This window comes from Rana temporaria, chromosome 5, assembly GCF_905171775.1.
Source record: "Rana temporaria chromosome 5, aRanTem1.1, whole genome shotgun sequence".
In the NCBI taxonomy this organism is placed as follows: Eukaryota; Metazoa; Chordata; class Amphibia; order Anura; family Ranidae; genus Rana; species Rana temporaria.
The window spans coordinates 376787341-376804079 of NC_053493.1; the positions used below are offsets into that span (position 1 = coordinate 376787341).

Genomic DNA, 16739 nt, shown 5'->3' on the forward strand with positions numbered 1-16739 from the left:
CTAGACGTACAAAATGCAGCCACGTATTTCAGGTGACCTAGGTAGAGTAGGGAAGGGTTAACGTCTCATCAGTGTATTTTTAGCTTCAATCTGTGAATTGTGCTGCCTGTGTCCTGCACCTCCAGTTGAAGACACAACAGAAAATTTGAGGAAATCTCCCTTTTAGACCGTTGTTACACAAATATTTGTGCCAATTTGATAATTTAGGCCCCTTTCACATGGGCGGACCGTGTCAGTTTATTCGGCGGACCTGCATCGGATGTCAGCGGTGACCATGTCCGCTGACATCCAATCTGATCCGCTAAAATCAGACGGATGTCGAAACGTCGCCATCGTCCTGGCGGATCGGATCAGGTGAGATCTGATTAAAAAAAAAGATCTCTCATAGAAAAGCAGCGGCACTCGACAAGCCCCTCCCCGCTCAGTGAGCAGAGAGGGACCTGTCATCCGCCTGCTGGCGGACCGCTGCAAACCGATCCGTCCCCATATGGAAGGGCCTTACTCTCACCTCTGGCTCTAAATCACCTGCATAAGGCCACTTTCACACAGAGGTGTTTTACAAGTGCTTTGTGCTAAAAAAAAGGACCTGAAAAGCGCCTGTAAACGGCCTCTTCTGCAGCCCTAGTGTGAAAGCCTGAGTGCTTTTACACTGGAGCGGTGCACTTGCAGGACAGGAAAAAATGTCCTGCAAGAAGTATCTTTGGGGTGGTGCCGGAGCGGTGTATTGAAATCAATGGCCAGCGCTGCCAAAGCGCCTGGAAAACGATTCGACAGCGACGCTTTTGCGGGTGCTTTTACCCTTTTTTTGGTTGCTAGGGGGGCGCTCCTAACCCTGAAAAGCGCCACTAAAAATACAGTACAGTGCCGCAATATTTAGCGGCACTTTACCTCTAACGCAGCCAGTGCCTGAGTGTGAAGCCTCGTACACACGGCCGAGGAACTCGACGTGCCAAACACATCGAGTTCCTCGGCCAGTTCAGCCCTGAAGCCGCCGAGGAGCTCGGCGGGACGAGAGCTCCCATAGAACAACGAGGAAATAGAGAACATGTTCTCTATTTCCTCGCCGAGCTCCTCGTCGGCTTCCTCGGCCGAAAGTGTACACACGACCAGTTTCCTCGGCAGAATTCAGCCAGAAACTCGGTCGGAAGCTGAATTCTGCCGAGGAAACTGGTCGTGTGTACGGGGCCTGAAAGTCTCCTAATACTTGTATCAATGTTTCTGGAAAGAGAACTGTGTGCATTAAAAAAATAGCAAACATCCGAGTTTCTTTTTAGGGCCCTTTCACACGTGCAGACAAACGGTCCGTTTTTTTACAAGTCCGTAAACAGGCTTGTAATGCTTCCCTATGGGATTGCAGACGTTAGCGGATGATGGATCCGCTAACGTCCATACAGATCCGCCTCCACAAAGATCCGCTTTTTCAGACGGAAGAAAACCCTATTTTTTTCCGTCTGGCGGAACGGATCGGATGAATACGGACACACGGTCAGTATTCATCCGATTCCCCATAGGGGAGAGCGGAGGAAAGACAGGGCGGTCTCTGCACAGTGTGCCGGGACCGCCCTGTCCGCCGACAGCTTAGCGGGGATTTACGGATGATCCCCGCTGAGCCGACGGACACACACGGGGCGGATCAATACGGATCCGCTCCATGTGAAAGGGCCCTTACTGTATGCTCCAGTAGAAAGGGATGAAGCAATAAAGAATACTGCAGTGTGTGTATTGTATAATACCAGATTTCACCCGCATGTGGCACTGAAAGAATTATTTGTTACTGCAGTTACTAGTATTAGTAAACCCCAGGACGAAAAAGCTCAATCCTTGGTACTGCATGGAGAAGTCAAAAGTATACACTGTTGAAATACATATATATATATATATATATATATATATATATATATATATATATATATATATATATATATATATATATATATACACAGTATATATATATAGATATATATCCCTCTTTCGGGGGGGTTATTGAAATGGCCCTCCTCAAACAGGATATTGCACTAATCAAATGAATAAGAGCAGAAGAGCTACTGTAACTAGCATATAACATTAACTATAAGCATATTGATGCACACCAGTATATAATACAACCTTTTTAGATAAATGACAGGTATTATCAGCAAAGGGCCCTATAATAGTCTTGGTAGACTGGTACACATATACCTATATATACCTGGGTATACACTATACTACCAAAAGTATTGAGACATCTACCTTAACATGCATATGAAATTTAATGGCATCACAGTCTTAATACGTAGGGTTCAGTATTGAGTTGGCCACACCCTTTGCAGCTTTAACAGCTTCAACTCCTCTGGGAAGGCCGTCCACAAGGTTTAGGAGTGTGTCTATGGGAATGTTTGACAGAAGCGCATTTGTGGGGTCAGGTACTGATATTGGGAAGACGAGATGAAGCTGTTGTAGCTGCAAAGGGTGGGCCAACTCAATATTGAACCCTACGGACTAAGACTAGGATGCCATAAAAGTTCACATGCTTGGAAAGGCAGGTGTCTTAATACTTTTGGTAATATAGTGTATATGGCTATTAATATAGATACCTCTGGATAAATGTTGTAGCAAAGTCCAGTAGCAGGGGCCTCTGAGGATGATGCAGCATCTCTATTTGCATCAGAGTCCTGAAGACAAGACCAGAAGTCAGGGGGGATCCTCCAACTATTGTCCCACCAGTCTGTAATGGAACTTCTCACTGGCAGCAACTTTGGTGTGGCACTGGAACTCAGAGTCAGCCTATCTACTCTGTGCTTTAGTCCCTTCCTAGTTGTGTATAACAGTACAGTATCTTGTGGCTTGGAATGGACAGGACATGTGGGTTGAGACTTTTTCTCTCTCTCTCTCCACTTCCTCCTTCTAGGGTTTCAAAGCCAACAACTCAGGGGCAGGAATAGCATATATAATGTGTATGCTTGGCATATTGAGAGAAACTGAACTTTTTAGTGTCTGTAGTTCTTCAAACTCATTAGCACTGACCTGCTTCCTTCAAGTAGAACTATAGCCTTCTGTTAAAAAAATAGGTGTTGTAGCACTTAGTTATAAGTTTATCTGTGTTTACAGTATTCCTTTAGTACCTCTAGTAAGATCCAAAATTCCTGGCAGTCTAGTCCACCTAATGAAACTTCCTGTGATGGGGTGCCACTCTCATGTAGGCTGAGCCTGCTAAATGTTGTGGGGGGCATGGCTATCAACATTTTTGCAGCTGATGCATCACATAGTAACTGGATTTGGGAATTGTTTAGACTCTCGTACAAGAGCATTTAGTTCTTTCATCCTTTTTAGGCTACTCTTTAGACTACTCGTAAATACTACACAAGTGATGCCCATCTTGATTAATCTGTATCTACATGGAGAGGACCAGATTTAAAGAGAACCCACTACCCTGCAACCGCGTGCATTGCAGTCGAGGCCTTCTTCAGTAGTCATTTAATATTTGACGCGGCATCTGTGAAGCTACATTGCTGTGTTTAGGTGGATGGCGAGGGGACTGTAAAACCGTGGCATTTCCAAATTCCCTTTTGCTCATAAATATTGAAGAGTGTTGCTTTCTCCCATACAGGTCTATGCCGGCAGATTACTACATGGTGAGAGTGAGTGTAGATGGAGTACCTGTTGACATCAGCAACATTTGCAATGGTGACTATCAGTCTTGGTGGTGGCGGTATTGGTCGGGATGTAGGTTCCAGGTATGTGGACAACAATGTTACCTATGTTTTTCTTGCTACAACTGGTTTTAAACACTGTGGCCCATATTCACATACAAACGCCTACCTTTAGGCGGGCGTAGCGTATCTCAGATACACTATGCCGCCGTAACTTAGAGCGCCATGTCCTGTATTCAGAAACAACTTGCGCTCTAAGTTACGGCGGCGTAGTGTATCTGACACGGCGTAAGCCTGCCTAATTCAAACTAGTCTGTTAGGGGGCGTGTTGTATGTAAATGTGTTGTGACCCCACTTAAATAACGCTTTTTACGAATGGCGAATGCGCGTGCATGCTCAGTATCACGTCGAATTTTCAAAGTAAATTACGCCGGCTCAATGCTTAGTCGACGTGAATGTAACCTATGCCCAGCCCCATTCATGGACGACTTACGCAAACTACGTAAAATACGACGTTGTTCGTACGTTTCCGACGTCCATACCTAACATGACTTACCCCTGCTTTATGAGGGGTATCTTTACGCCGGTGTATGTCTTACATAAACGACGTATCTTGATACGCCGGGCACACATACTTTCTTGAATCGGCGTATCTAGCTAATTAGCATATTCGACGCGGAAATATACAGAAGCGCCACCTAGCGGCCAGCGTAAATATGCACCCTAAGATACGACGGCGTAGGAGACTTACGCCGCTCGTATCTAGGCAACTGTGAGGCGTATCTGATTCTATGAATCAGGCGCCGAAGTTGCGACGGCCTGCACTCAGAGTTACGACGGCGTATCTGGAGATACCCCGTCGTAACTCCTTTGTGAATCCGGGCCTGTGACTTTACCTCTGCTGTCATTGTGAAGTGGTCATGAGCACATTGGGTGTATAGAAGACAGAGGACTCCTTTTCATTATTATTATTTAGTCTTTTATTCATTGGGGTAATTTTCATACTGGTAATAAGTGGAAGCAAAACTGTATTCATAAATATTACTATGGGATTTTGCAGTTATGGCCCCAGATAGGGGGAATTATTGTAACAAAGGGGAATGGGAACAGAAGGGAGGTTAAAGGATAAGTTCACCTTTAAGAAAAAAGAAATGCACATTGGTTTGCAGGAAAAAATATGCATTTACTTTTTTTTAGGAGTCTGGAAAGCATTGGACCATGGTGCCATGCAGATCTCCTGCAGATTTTCAGTGTAAGCTGTCTGTCCATACATCATACATCATACAGGCAGGCAGTTTCAACACTGAGAGGAAGGATCAACAAACTACCACAGTACTTAACAGCGGCGTGGTAGTTAATTGAAAACAACAAGCCATCAGCCAGAAAGGATGTTGGTATCTGTAGTGCATTCTTTCTCAGAACTCTTTTTTGACCACTCACCGTCCGCCGCATGCTGATATACGTCGGCAGAATGGCACAGGTGAAAAAAAAGGGTGTACCCATATGTCCCTTTGTATTTGTGGGATAGCAGGTGCGCATGTCACCGGTGGCACGCTGGCGTGCCTGCCACGCGCCGAGGGAGCGTGCTTGCAGGTCCCGTGGACTCGATGTCTGCCGGTGGTCCGTCCTGTTCTGCCTAGTGACATGACAGCGATTTTCTGTTCCCTGTTATCAGGAACAGTGATCTCTCTCATGTCAGTGGTAGCCAATCCCCCCTACAGTTAGAACACGCTAAGGGAAAGGGAACACATTTGACCCCTTGATCGTCTAGCTGAATTGGGGACATGAACAGAAGGTGGAGACAGAGAGAAGCAGGATCAACCAGTTTTTTTGAAGAATGGCTAGTGCAACGATCTTGCAAGTGTCTCCAAGAGACATAAAAAGCACTAAATACAAGAAGGTTTCTGCTCAATGCTCCCAGTCTGTAAGCTGTAGTTTAGTATATTCTTTCCAGCAGGGGTTGCAAATTACAGATTTGTGTTGCTGATTTTTTACTACGTGAGCTCAGGATTCAAATTGTGTTGATCTTGATACAATAATACTACATATTAAGATTTATTTTGTATTTCCAAGAGGAATTCTTGATAGGTTATCTTTCATTTTCAGACTGATCAGTCCTATTCCCCTGGCATTGATAGCATATCGCCTTTAACTGGACCACCAGGTATGTAATACAACATTAAAATTACATTTTAGTTTCATAGCTGAAAAATTCATTTTTTTTTAGCTTTCAAGGAGATAGGTATACATATTCATAACAGGGATCCACATTTTAATCAGCCTACTATAGAGACCTGTTCTAACACAATAACACAAGACAACCTATCAGCAATGGAATATGGAAATTGCCAAGCTGACCTTTTTTTTAAGGTTCAGGCTCATGGGCTGTCATCTTCACTTCCCTAGTTAAAAAAGATACTATGCTAGAAGAACCATGGGCCTAATCCTCAAAAACCCGGCGCAACGTAACTTTTTCCATTTAAGTTACACCGCCGCAAAATCTCTAACTAAGTGCCCGATCCACAAAGCACTTACCTAGAAATTTTGAGCGGTGTAACTTAAATCGGGCCGGCGCAAGGCGTTCCTCTTCTCCAGGGGGCGATTCCCATTTAAATGAGGCGCGCTCCCGCGCCGGCCGTACTGCGCATGCTCGTGACGTCATTTTCCCGACGTGCATAGCGCGAAATTACGTTACGTCGGGCTTTGTGGATTGCGATGGGACAATAAAGTTGCGTCGGGTAAAAAAAACATACGGCGCCAAAAAATTTTTTTAAATTAAAAAAAAATCGCGTCGCGAGCAAGAAAGGTCTGTTTTTACAAGGTGTAAACAGTTTACACCTTGTAAAAGCAGCCCTAATTTTGTGTTTGCAAAATAAAACTTACGGAGAAAAAACAAAGCTGAAAAGCTTCGTGGATCCCTGTAAGTGCTAATTTGCATACCCGAGGCGGCATTTCGACGCGAAATGCCCCCAGCGGCGGATGCGGTACTGCATCCTAAGATCCGGCAGTGTAATTCAATTACACATGTCGGATCTTCGTCCTAACTATGGGAAACTGATTCTGTGGATCAGTTCCATAGTTAGGACCAGGGATACGATGGCGTAACAGCAGTTACTCCGTCGTATCTCTTTTGAGGATTTGGCCCCATGTGTATGTTAGATCCCAACATCTATAATACACAAGTCTGTTCTGGGTCTATCCATTAGTATAAAAAGATAAGGACGACAGTCCTAGAATTAGAACCTTTAAAACAAGTTAGAAATGCCAACTCCTATTTTGCATTCTGGTTTCCTTTAAGCTGTAGATGGGCAGATACTAGGACCATAGGTGTGTGCAGTCTATTGCATTAGGGTGTGCACCCAAAAGCTCAAACACACACTACTGATCACTCACGATGTTCATTCAGAAAGGTAAGGGGATGGACAATTACATATTTACCGGCCCCTTCCACCACTCATCCTAAAACATCTTTGCAGCAACAGCTGGCGGGAGAGGAGGGAAGCTGGTAGCACTGCCGGCGGAAGGGGGGAGCCAGGGAAGTAGGGCAAATCTGTGCTGTAAAGGGTGATTAGGGTGTGCCTGGGCACACCTGGCACACCCTGTGCGCACGTCTATGACCAGGACTAATATGCAGGGTCAATCCTACTTTTATGTTACTGTTTTACTTACATATACAAAATGCAAAAGTACAACTTGCCTTTCTTCAGCACCATGTGGATGAAATGTACATACAGTCTTATCACTGCACCAGAATTATTTATTTTATAGCAATATCATTGAGTTTCCTGAACTACTTATGCATGAATTTAACCACGTCCCTATCACCATATTGTTAAAAAGAAAATGACACAGAGGTTGAAGTGTATGTCTAGAGTGTCTTTACTGGCGAAAACACATATGGGTAGCAAATGAGCCCGATAAATGTCTGTGTTCAAGCTGTTATTAGACAGCTCAGATCATAAACATAGTGTACAGAGCCAGTCAGTTGTGGCTCTGTACCTTGGTATTGCTGTCATGGCAATCACTATGATCATGAATGTAACACTACAGTGTTTATGTGAGACAGCCCTTTCCACTTTTCAATGTGATGAAAAATCTATTGAATACATTAATGAATTATTCATTAGTAAGAGATTACAGGTAGCAGGAAATCCATTTTTTTTTTTAATTGTGGGATTGTTACAACCTTCATTCCTGTACATCTCATCTTATTTCTGCCTTTATGATTCTATCACTTCCTGTAGGTCATCTCCCATCATGCACTGCATCATAGAATAGGGCATGTTTACTGTATAACACCTCCCTCATTACTATACCACCTCTTGTTTTATTTCCACTCAGTTTCCCAATTCTTCCCATAAGAGAGCCATACACATTACAATATGATTGTACAATCTCCTTTAGAGCTACCATCGGCTATGTAGTGCAAGGGCCTGCCTGATTTGATACAAATTGAAAGAATATTCAGGTGGGTCAGCCTATTTCATAGTTCTGATAACTCTAAAGAATATTGTATGGAGATTGCACAATTAGTTTGCTTAGTGTATGGACATCTTTGTACAAGTACATAGGAGAGAGTGGACAGAGACGCAGCTATCAGGTTCCGTTAACATCTTTACATAGTGGGAACTCACATTTTTTTTGCATTTTTGCTTGTCACGCATAGGGCAGCCCATTCGCTTGAATGGGATTCCCTATGCACAAAAAACTCCCCAAAGAAACTCCAGAACTTTTTTCAAAGCAGAGAATGGCAAGTTTTTAACTGTACTTTTTGGTTCACTTGAAGCATGTGTGTCACGGGGCATACACGCACATGCTACCTTCGCTTGAGGTGCCATTAACAAATAATTGCGCTGCAAAGGCGATGCGTGTTTGAAGCATATTTCCAAAACATTTTTTGTGCAGTTTGCCACACCATGTTGGAAACGCACAGATGTAAATGGAGCCTCATTGTACTTGTGCAAACACACCAATTTCGCTTTTAGACCCCATTCACACCTAGCGTAGCGGGAGTGCACTTTTTTGTGGCCCATTTTTCTCGCAAAACACTAAAAAAGGCCAGCCCATTGACTCTTTCTGCTCATGGGACATTTTGGCATGTTGCGGGTTGCTATTTTTTTTACTGCGTTTGTTGCTTGTTTTGTGGCAAAACGTGTGTTTGCTTCTGCGCTTGTGGTGCTGTTAACAATAATGGCCTGAAAATGCAACTAGTTTGTTTTAGGTGTATAAAGGTGACCATATACTTTACAATCTGATTGTACAATCTCTGTACGATCTCTTTTAGATTTACCAAAACTATATAATAGGAGGACACACCATCTATCTAGTCTCTCTGTAACCAATCAGGTAGGTCCTTGCACTAAATAGTTGATGGTGTATCTAAAGGAGATTGTATAGTGTATTGTGACCTTTTTCAGACTTTCAGGGACACACTTCTCCTTTTTTCAGTACTATATCTCTGCTCCACATAGGTTGTTATTTGATCGCTCAGCTCCTGCACACTCTGCCAAATGAATGATCTGTGCAAGATAAGGTAGTAAAAAAATTGATGGCTGTGTAATTACTGAGACCAATCACCGCTGATTGCATTTGAAAAGCAAGAACCTGCAGAGGTGGGTTGGAGAGATCTCCTGGAAGGGAAAGGCAGGTTCAGGGTGTGCGTTAATGAGGTCAGCTGGTGAACTACTTCCTGTGTCTTAATGGTTTTTCCAACCCAAGGGACATCCAGGAAGTAATGGAGGAGTTTTTTTTATACAACAAACTGAATGTTGAGGTTTTCCCACTCTAGGAGAAAGCTTTTTATGTTTGCATTGGTGGTATATTGGTACATGGGATGGCTGGAATTTAGAAAAACAAAAGTAGACTGAAGCCTTTAAGATAAACTACTACTATGTGTTCTAACCTTTACAATTTGTAACTGTTACTACATTATTGCTATTCTTGTGTGAAGTTTACCATTTATATACAGTATGTACACATCATTTTGTCATTTGTCAATGTCAATTATGTTATTTGACATTATGCAAGGAAAAACTTGACATATGCTCCAAATGTATCACTGTGCTTACTGAATGACTGAACATATATTTTCTTTTGCAGGTTCCATGATCACCATTGTTGGCAAAATCTTTACTGATGTCTATGGCAGTAATACTGCTTTGAGCTCCAATGGGAGAAATGTCAGGGTGCTAAGGCAAGAATTATCTTTTCATTTAGAACCCACAATTCACTAAGCCTCCTTTATTAATGCTACTGTAGAGGAGTGTGGGAGCTGAAGATTAACATCAAGTGAAGGTTCTAAAAATCAACTCCATCCAAAATGTTTTATTGATAGAAGGGTGCGGGTTTCTTCCAAACCAGGTGTCCCTGCTGCTGGGACCCCAAAGGACATATCTTCCCCTCATCTATAAGTGTTTCTGACAGCTTTCCATCTGAGCTTTATGGGCCAGATTCACATAGAAGAGCGGCGGCGTAACGTATCGTAGAAACGTTACACCGCCGCAATTTTTCATCGCAAGTGCCTGATTCACCAAGCACTTGCGCTGAAAACCTACGCCGGCGGCCTCTGGCGCAAGGCGGGCCAATTTAAATGGGCGTGTGCCATTTAAATTAGGCGCGCTCCCACGCCGGACCTACCGCGCATGCTCCGTTTCCGAACTCCCGTCGTGCATTGCGCGCCGTGACGTCATTTTTTCGAACGGCGACGCGCGTAGCGTAATTCCGTATTCCCGGACGGCTTACGCAAACAACGTTATTTTTAAAATTTCGACGCGGGAACGACGGCCATACTTTATACAGCAATACGATTGCTGTGTAAAGTTAAGGCACCAAAATAAAGACTAACTTTGCGATGGGAAACTAGACTAGCGGCGACGTAGCGAACGCGAAAAACCGCCGGGAATCGCCGTAACTCCTAATTTGCATACCCGGCGCTGGTTTACGACGCAAACTCCCCCCAGCGGCGGCCGAGGTATTGCATCTTAAGATCCGACAGTGTAAAACAATTACACCTGTCGGATCTTCTGGCTATCTATGCGTAACTGATTCTATGAATCAGTCGCATAGATAGAAACAGAGATACGACGTCGTATCTCCGCTGTGAATCTGGCCCTTTGTGTCTCCAGTCGCTGGGGTTTCCATATATAACAATGGAAAATTCAGTAAAGACAGGGGGAGATCTTAGCCCTGTAGTCTCAGATACAGTACTAATGAAGCCCTGATTGGGGATCAAATCCTGTCCCATGCCACTGAAAATGAATAATGTCAGCTTGTGAATAGTTTTTTTATTAATTAGCTGATTCTATCACATTTTGCTGTATTTTTAGAGGGTGATTGATACAAAATTCCAAAACTTTTAATAATGAAACAAATTGATTTGGTTGTTTCTTTATTTTTCTACCAGTCATTAGACATTGTTTTCGTCCGAATGCATTTTCGTCCGAATTTCGGGGATTTTCGTGTTCGTATTAACAAACGTGCAGAATGCTAAATCCGAATAACATAAAAAATGCTTTATTTTCGTTTTGTTGCAACAACAGTTCGATATAGATAAAAGATTCGACATGACAGTCACAATAGCGATCTGTGTCTATCGAACCTGTGGTCGAATGTGCCTAACCTTAACTCTATTAGTCCAAGATTATTCTACATAGAGAGAAAAGATTTGACATTATAGAGACATGAAGATTCGACGAAGCAGCTAAAAACATACGATCACCACAAACGGACATTTATGCTCTGCCCATAGGCTATAGAAGAATTCTAATGTTGGTTGACTAGTAATAATAATTAATACACATAATTATTACTAGTCATACAACATTAGAATTCTTCTATAGCTTGTAGGCGGAACATTCGACCGGAAATGTATGATTGCGGCGTCGAACAGTTTAGATGCTCCGTTGAATCCTCTTAGGCAGCGTACACACGGTCGGTCAAAACTGATGAAAATGGACTGAAGGACCTTTTCATTGGTCCAAACCGATCGTGTGTGGGCCCCATCTGTCAGTTAACCTTTAGTCAAAAAAATTAGAACTTGCTTTAAAATTTAACCGATGGACGCCTAACCGATAGGTCAAAACCGATGGTTAGTTTGCAAAAGCATCGGTTAAAAAACCATGCATGCTCAGAATCAAGTCGACGTATGCTTGGAAGCATTGAACTTCGTTTTTTTCAGCACGTCGTAGTGTTTTATGTCACCGCGTTCTGACACGATCGGTTTTTTAACCTATGGTGTGTAGGCACATCAGACCATCAGTCAGCTTCATCGGTTAGAACATTCGACAGACACCATAAGCCTTCAATGACAGATTAGACCTTAATTCATTTGGATTTTTGGACAAATGCATATTTGCATTTTTTTAACGAAACAAAATAAATAAAAACGAATTTCGGGAGTAACTAAATAAATGTATTTTTCGTACGAAAACTAAATTTTGAAACAAAATATTTTTAGTGTGCACATGTCTACCAATCATTCCTTTTTTGATTGATTACATTTTGAACCTCCAGTTTAGAGCAGTTATTTTTGAAAGTTATATATTTTTTTTTTACTGAAATATTCATTGTGTCAATTGATTATATGCGTTTGAACAGAATTGGTCTGATTGGACCACTGAAGCAAACAAAGGCTGAGTGAGATTCAAAAACAAAGTTACACCCACGTCAACTGCTAAAGTCATCATGAACCAATCACAGAATAGCAGAGAATAACAGTCAAACTCCCCATAATTGTTTGTTTATTTTGATTACCTTGTTTCCTGTAATAATTTTGTATTTAGTCTATATTCTTTCAGATTTTAACATCACCTCTCATTATATCACAGGGTTTTTGCTGGAGCAATGCCATGTTTGTTGCTAGAACCCAATTCTGATCAACTGTAAGTACTTTACCACAGCTGATTTATAGTAAGAACTGATATTGTTAGGAATATGGTGTAAATGCATTATGCAAGAAACTCAAATTGGACTGGAGTGGAACTATGGCACATTTTGCCTAGGACTTTTTTTGTAGCCCACAGGAATCTGTCCCTACTATGAAAGGACTAGTTGGCCGTGTTTTCTCCCTAGGCTTAAAGTTTCCAGTCCCTCACTAGTTATTGCGGGCTTGGTTACTGTAGATAGAGGAACAAGAAGTTAGAGAAATTCTCACCAAAGTGAGCAAAATCCTGTCATACAGTATAGGGTTTATTTTTTTCATTCAACCAACGTCTGAACAAAAAAAAAAAACAGAATCGATTCCCCCATCCGCATATGTGAGGTGGATGGTGGGGACCTCTGCTGTCATAAAATACACAGATCAGAGCTGTAGCCATTGGCTGTAGCTGCCGATCGAGCAGCTTTTATCTGATAGGGCTTCTGTAGCGTTTAACTGCAGTTGCCTCACATGGATCAAAATTTGTCCGGTCCCTGCTGAACCACCTGAATTTCAATCCATTTATGGCCACCTTTAGATAGTTGTCATCACAAATAGAACCCCCACTGGAAATTGTATAAGCAGTTTTCAAAGTAGGAAATAACCTACTGTGATGGTAACATATCCGCGTTTAACCTTACTTTCAGTACCTGTAACCATGGTGATCAGAATAAATAAGGACACAATGGGGCAGATCCTCAAAGAAATTACGCCAGCGTATCTCTTGATACGCCGCGTAATTTCAAATTTTGCGCGTCGTATCTTTGTTTTGGTATCCACAAAACAAAATACGACGGCATCTGTGTTAGATCCGACAGGCGTACGCCTTAGTACGCCGTCGGATCTTAGATGCAATGTTTCGGCAGCCGCTAGGTGGCGTTTCCGTCGTATTCCGCGTCGAGTATGCAAATTAGCTATTTCCGACGATCCACGAACGTACGAGCGGCCGTCGCATTTTTTTACGTCGTTTCCGTTCGGCTTTTTCCGGCGTATAGTTAAAGCTGCTATATGGTGGCGTATTCAATGTTAAGTATGGCCGTCGTTCCCGCGTAATTTTACGTCATTTGCGTAAGTCGTCCGTGAATGGGGATGGACGCCATTTACGTTCACGTCGAAAACAATGACGTCCTTGCGACGTCATTTGGAGCAATGCACCCTGGGAGTTTTTTCGGACGGCGCATGCGCAGGGACGTGCTTCATTTAAATGAAACATGCCCCCTACCCGCCGAATTTGAATTCCGCGCCCTTACGCCGCGAGAGATACACTACGCCGCCGTAACTTACGGCGCAAATTCATTGAGGATTCAAACCAACTCAAAGTAAGTTACAGCGGCGTAGCGTAACTTACATACGCTGCACCCGCCGCAGATGTATGTGGATCTGCCCCAATGAGTCTCCCCAGAGGGGATGCAAACAGAGTTAGAAACCTGTCAAAGGAATTTCAAAGCTGCCCATTATGGGTCAAATTCTTTTCATTCAGCCAGCTGGCTGAATAAAAAAACTGTCCTGATTCGCCCATTTACATATTTAGTCAATCCAGTTGAATTTTGATCCATGTGTGGCCAGCTTAAAGTGGTTGTAAACCTCAAACATGAAATATTAACATAAAATATGAAAAAAAAAACATATCCTATAACTTGTACTTGCCTCAATTAAAGTGGAGTTCCACCCATTTTAAAGTCAGCAGTTACAAAAAGTGTAGCTGCTGACTTTTAATAATCACACACTCACCTGTCCCACGAACCAGCAATGCTGGCGCACGGAGCCCCGCTCCTCTCCCCCTCCTTCCCATGGCACCGGCATTGCTACTGTGGGCGCCTGGCTGTGGCTTCACATCTGGGCGCGCACGGTGGCTGCACGGCCAGGCAATCTTCCGGGACCTGTGACGTGTCCCAGAAGATTGCAGGGAGGGATGGGGAGAGGTAATCTTCTTTCTGGCGCCATGGCTCCAGGGAGGAAGCGGGAGCAGGGTGCCCATAAAAACAGGGTACCTGCTCCCCACCAAAAAAAATTACATGCCAAATGTGGCATGTAAGGGGGTCACCTACTCTTAAAGCAGAAGTTCCATTTTTGGGTGGAACTTCTCTTTAAGAGCACTAAGTGTAGTTTCTCTTTGTTGCTTCATTCTTCTGCTATCAGCATGAGTCACTTCTAACAAATTTTCCTGAAACCAAGAGAAAAAAGGTGACAGGGGAGGGATCTCCAGATAATTGACAGCATCAGCTCTGTTCCTGTGTGCTGTGTGAAGGGGTGTGTCCCTTTCATCCAATCAGTTTCTCTGAGGCCTCGTACACACGACCGAGAAACTCGACGGGCGAAACACAACGTTTTCCTCGTCGAGTTCCTTGTTAGGCTGTCGAGAAACTCGACAAGCCAATTTTCTCCATTCCCGTCAAGGAAAAAGAGAACATGCTCTCTTTTTGGCTCGTCGAGTTTCTCAACAGTTTCCCCGCCGAAAATGTACACACGACCGGTTTCCTCGGCAAAAAAATATCTCCCAGCAAGTTTCTTGCTGGTTTTTGCCGAGAAACTCGGTCATGTGTACGAGGCCTGACAGGTCAGACAAGCTTTATAAATCTTGCATGTTGAGAGGATGTAGAGAAGCAAATGGTGCAGAAAAAACTTAAAAAATAAATTTGCTATATATGATTTGGTAATTGGGGGTAAATATTAATAATATATACTGTAATGTAAAAAAAAAAAGAGGTGAAATAACATAACAAGCACTAGTAACCTAATACTGAAATGCAACTTTTTATTTCCTTCTGTAGCTATGGATTACAACTGAACAATCCAAATAGTGATTCTGGTTCCATGATATGCCATGATACTGGTACCTATGTTGGTAAGTTGTAGCATAATGTCATTTTTTCTTGTGGAACGTATTCAGACAAGCAGGTTTAACCAGTGTTATTTAAATTTTTTTTTTGTACAGGCCATCACAATATCAGCTTTATTTTGGATGACCATTATGGACGGTGAGTTACACTCTACATCAGTGGTCTCCAAACTGCGGCCCTTTACTTGCTTATATCTGGCCCTCAGGGCACTATTTTATCCACTAATACCAACAATGGGGCATAATTCCCCCTCCCCCACCAATCCCAATGAAGGAAAAGAAAATAGTAAAAAAATCAGCGCAATATACAGGTAAAACACAATCAGCAGCTATGCACTAGGATTCAATTTATAAATTCCTTAAGAGTCAATGTAAAGTAGATAGTGCAGCACTAGAGGAAAAGTCCAAATAAAGATCATCCAGGTGATTCTCTTATAAGTGACTGACAATATGAGGCATGCAGGTGATATAGCGTGGGTTAGCAGGAGACCTCCACCAATAGTAACAATGGCCGCTCACCTCACTGATAATAAAAAATCGCTTTCCCATAAGGGTCAATCCCAGGCATGTAACAGCATAATCCAAGCAGGAAAGGAATACATCTCAGGTAATATCAGCATGGATGGCAGATCTCAAATAATATCAACATGGATAGCAGCCATGGAATCCGATGTAAGAAAAACAAAACATAGTGTTTCTCCGCAATAACCAATATAACATTTAATAGTGAAAATACACTTACATAAAAAGCACTATATCCAGTGCTAGGAATCAAATGCAAATAAAAACACACAGCATGGTCCGATAGATGGCAGCGGGTGACGTCACGTACTTCCCTACCAAACGTTGCGTCCCAAGGGCGGGACTTCTTCAGCGGATGTAGGGGAGAGGAAACGTGCACCCAGTTATATACATGTATGTTGCTATAGATCGTAGCCAGTGAGCTTTTTGTCCCACACACTGCCCTGTAGCTAGAGACCTTTTTGGTCCATATGCTGCATTGTAGCCACTTACTCTCTATAGCAACATACATGTATATTACTGGGTGCACGTTTCCTCTCCCCTACATCCGCTGAAGAAGTCCCGCCCTTGGGACGCAACGTTCGGTAGGGAAGTACGTGACCTCACCCGCTGCCATCTATCGGACCATGCTGTGCGTTTTTATTTGCATTTGATTCCTAGCACTGGATATAGTGCTTTTTATGTAAGTGTATTTTCACTATTAAATGTTATATTGGTTATTGCGGAGAAACACTATGTTTTGTTTTTCTTACATCGGATTCCATGGCTGCTATCCATGTTGATATTATTTGAGATCTGCCATCCATGCTGATATTACCTGAGATGTATTCCTTTC

At 42.8% G+C, this 16739-nt stretch overlaps 1 pseudogene; it reads left to right on the plus strand.

The window, feature by feature from the left end:
* LOC120941314 overlaps positions 1 to 16739 on the plus strand; it is a 258756-nt pseudogene that overhangs the window by 37929 nt on the left and 204088 nt on the right.